The sequence below is a fragment of the Canis lupus genome, chromosome 3 (genome assembly GCF_003254725.2).
Source record: "Canis lupus dingo isolate Sandy chromosome 3, ASM325472v2, whole genome shotgun sequence".
In the NCBI taxonomy this organism is placed as follows: Eukaryota; Metazoa; Chordata; class Mammalia; order Carnivora; family Canidae; genus Canis; species Canis lupus.
The window spans coordinates 34,718,437-34,722,447 of record NC_064245.1 but is presented as its reverse complement, the minus strand read 5'-3'; the positions used below and the strand labels follow the sequence as shown (position 1 = coordinate 34,722,447).

At 40.9% G+C, this 4,011-nt stretch overlaps 1 long non-coding RNA gene across 2 annotated transcripts; it reads left to right on the top strand.

Moving 5' to 3' along the window:
* Positions 1-446: 446 nt before the first annotated feature.
* On the top strand, positions 447-3,395 carry LOC112653795 (uncharacterized). 2 transcript variants are annotated; one of them, XR_007409781.1, is made up of 4 exons: positions 447-589; positions 712-816; positions 1,242-1,283; positions 3,149-3,395. It is a non-coding gene; the product is annotated as an uncharacterized LOC112653795 (long non-coding RNA). The 2 variants fall into 2 exon arrangements; XR_003132538.3 differs by having other exon boundaries at positions 453-816.
* Positions 3,396-4,011: the final 616 nt, after the last annotated feature.

Sequence of the window (4,011 nt, the reverse complement as noted above, 5' to 3'; positions counted from 1 at the left end):
GTAATTGTAGAAATATGAAAGTCAAAAAGGAAAAAGCTTAAAAATGAAGAGTGGGTAAAATATTGTTAAGGTGAGAAAAGAGAAAAAATATTGGAAATTTTTAACCTGATATAAAAAGGAGCTGTAATGAAAAAAAAAAAGAAAGAAAAAAGAAAAAAGAAAAAGAAAAGAAAAAAAAAAAGACCCTCTAGTTCTTTATACTATTTTCCCTCAGTCCTAGAGCTTTTCACTGCCACCTGTTCAGTAAAATTGCTCTTACTCTGTTCTTCCAGCTGCTCCTCTGGGGGGAGGGGTCTGCTGCACTGATTCTCAGGTGTCTGTGCCTGGGTGGAGATGCCCCGCCCCCTGCCAGGTGCTGGGCTCAGTATGAGCTGTTTACCTGGAGACCTTTGTTCCCTAGAGCCCCCCCCACCCACCCACCCAGGTGCTAGGTGAAATAAGAGAAAACAAAAAAATGGCAGTGACCAGATTTCCAGCTCTGGAGTAGAGCTCCCCATGAGTAACCTCAGTCTCCCAGTCCACAGTGGCCTAGATGCTCCTGGAGACAGGTGCATGTGCACTGATCTGCACGGCTTGCTGGGTGCCCACAGTAAGAGTCCTTGCTGTCCTGTGCCCTCCCCACCTCTGCCTGTTCTGGGGGGAACTGAGCATAGAACACCTGTGCTATCTCAGCTGTCTACCAGATGAACAGCTAGGCTTTGTCCGCTTCAGAGCCCTCAGATCCAGAGCCCTGTGCCACTAGACCTGCGCTCCTGGGGACCACCTCTCCTGAAGCGAATGGAAGACAGCTGACACCGTCTGTTGCTGGGCTCTAAGGTAAAGACAGCTCTGGAGCAGGCCTGTGTAACCAACTGTCTTCTCCCAAATGTCCCAGAGGGTTGCAGTGCTCCAGCCCTTTACCAAGATCAGACTGAGGTTTGTGGTGCACTTTCCCCTGAATGCTCCTCCTCTTATAGTGACTCTGGGAATCTTGATGCTTCACTGCCCCTCCTGCGATTCTGCCCAATTTCCCTGCTAAGCACTTTTCCATCAGGGAAAACTCAGGTGCTGATTTTTAAAGTTCCCACTTGTCTCTGGCTGGGCTTTTGTGCCCTGGAGGCTTTTGAGGCACTGCTTTTGCCCTGCTTATTCCTGGTTCCCCCTCCCCTACTTGATTTTTTTCCCCCTCTGCCTTCATACCTTGTTAGAAGCAAAAACTTTTCTCTCGGTAGTACTCCAACTGTTCTCTCTTTAAATCTCAGGTCGAATTCGTAGGTGTTCAGGATGTTTTGAAAGTAATCCAGGTAAGTTGGTGGGTCCAGGTGAGTTGAGGACACCTACTCTTTTGCCATCTTGCCTCAACTCCAGAAGGAACTTTTAAACATACTGCCACTGGAAGTATGAATGGATGCAGCCACTTTGGCTAGCGATTTGGTATTCCATCTGAAATTTGAACAAAGTCTTTAAATCTCAGCACCCCATACTTAAGAATATGCCAAGTAAATCTTACACCTGAACACTTCCTTTGTAAATGATGTGCTTGTTCATAAAGGGAGCAATTTGTTTACCCTTTGATTGGGTACAGTAATCACAAAATGAAACATTTGTATAGCTATGAAAACAAGCTACAGTTACATTCAGCAATGTGAAGAAATCTTGGAAACCTAATGTTAGTGGAAAGGCAAGTCCCAGAAGACTACATACATGACAATATTGTTTTTACAGAGCACAAATGCTAGCATTTATGAGCAAAAAGTTGTTCAGCACTTTTATCTTTGATAAAGCAGTTTTTTATGAAACTAAACCTGTGCTAACCATGCAATTCAGTGATTACACTATTAGATAAGACTCACATTCACACAAAACTTGTACACAAATGTTTATAGCAGCAGTTTTATTCTCAATAACTAGAAACTGGAAAGAAATCGAGTGTCTGTAACATTTGAGTAGATAAACAGATTGTAGTACATCTCTATCATGGAACTAACTACTCAGCAATGCAAGAAATGAGCTATTGATACACACAAGAGCTTGGCTGGATCTCAAGGGAATTATGCTCAGAAACAAAGCTAATCTCAAAAGGTTACATACTGTATGATTCCATTCCAGTTTTGAGATGACAAAGTAATAGAGATGGAAAACAAATGTGCTTGCTGGTGGTTTGGGAGGAGGGATGAAGGGAAGTGGCTATGGAGGTATAAGGGTATTCCTAGGAGTCTTGTGATGGAAGTGTTCTGTATCTTGACTATAGTGGTGATCATATAAATCAACACATGCAACAAAATTATATAGAACTAAATTCCTACATAACAGGGTGCCTGGCTAGCTCAGTCGGTGGAACATGTAACTTTTGATCTTGGGGTTGTGAGTTCAAGTTCCACACTGGGTGTAGAGACTACTTAAAAATAAAATATTTTAAAAAACAACCAAATTCACACACAAATACACACACATGAGTGCATGGTGAAATTCTAATAAAGTTGATGAATCATATTAATGTTAATTTTCTGGTTATAGTACTGTGTTATAGTTCTGTAAGGTGTTAATGCTGAAGTAAACTTGGTAAAAAATGTACTGGATCTCCCTGTGCTATTTCTCACAATTGTATATGAATCTATAATTATCTCAAAATAATTTTTTTGAGAACGCAGACATTAAAAAAAAAAACAAAACAAAACAGAGACACCTGTATGGCTCAGTGGTTGAGTGTTTGGCTCAGGTCATGATCCCCAGGGTCCTAGGATCAAGTCCCATATGGGGCTCCCTGCAGGGAACCTGCTTCTCCCTCTGCCTATTTGTGTGTGTGTGTGTGTGTGTGTGTGTGTGTGTGTGAGAGAGAGAGAGAGAGAGAGAAAATCTTAAAACACACACACACACACACACACACACACACACACAGACAAAAAAAATCAGGGTGGAATGATAAATACCAAAGGGAGGCAGGAGGCTGTGGTAAGGAAAAGACACATGGGTAGATGCAAATTATTTGGTAGTGTACAATTTCTTGGTCTTGGTGGTGGTGAGTTCATGGTTGTTCTGTGTTGTGGCCCCAGTGATCTAGTTCCCTCCTACACTGAACAGAGATGATATGTATAAATGGGATACTGAGGAAATGACATGTGACCTCTGATGCTTGGTCATAAGACATTGCAGTTTTTGCTTCTCTTAGATCACTCATTCCAGGGAAGCCAGCTACTGTGGTGAAGTGCATCTAAGAAGCCCTATGAGATCCATGTGGCAAGGAGCTGAGATCTCCTGCCAACTGCCAGTCATCTTGGATGTGGAGCCACCAGCTCTAATCAAGCATTTAGATATTTGCAGCCTTGGTCAACATCTTAATGCATCTTGGGGTTATGGAAGACCCCAAGCCAGAACCATCAGCTAAGCTTCTCCTGAATTCCTGAACCACAAAACTGAAAGACAATAAACTATTATTGTTTTAAGTGACTGTTGTTTGTTTTTTAGTAATAGATAACTATTATTCAAGTGTATTTTTATGCTTTATAACTAACATATCTAATGAAGAATGTTTATATACCAAATGATTTATTTAAAAGGTGGGGGAAAAACACTATAATTTCCACTTTCAAGAAGAAGAAGAAAGGAAGAAGAAGAAGAAGAAGAAGAAGAAGAAGAAGAAGAAGAAGAAGAAGAAGAAGAAGATATCCTATTATATGTCAATTAAAGCTATTATTCCTAATGGTTTTCATGAAGGAATGTATACCTAGGACAAAAGTCATAAATTTCTGTATTTATGGAAATCTGATCTGTGATAAATGTGGAATTTTAAATCAATAGAGGAGAGGAAGAACTTTTCAATATAGCATACTGGAAAAATGGACTATTTAGGGAAAAAAGTCAAATCCTAATCTCATATCATAAACTAAAATAAATCCTAGGTAGATTGACCTGCTCTGGGTGACCAAGTGTCACTGATGGCTGCCTTTGCAAGATTCATCTCTCAAGATTCAGCTCATTTGGGGCCTCATCAGGGGAGACTTTCCTAATTTTCTCCCTCCTAGCCCTTGACAT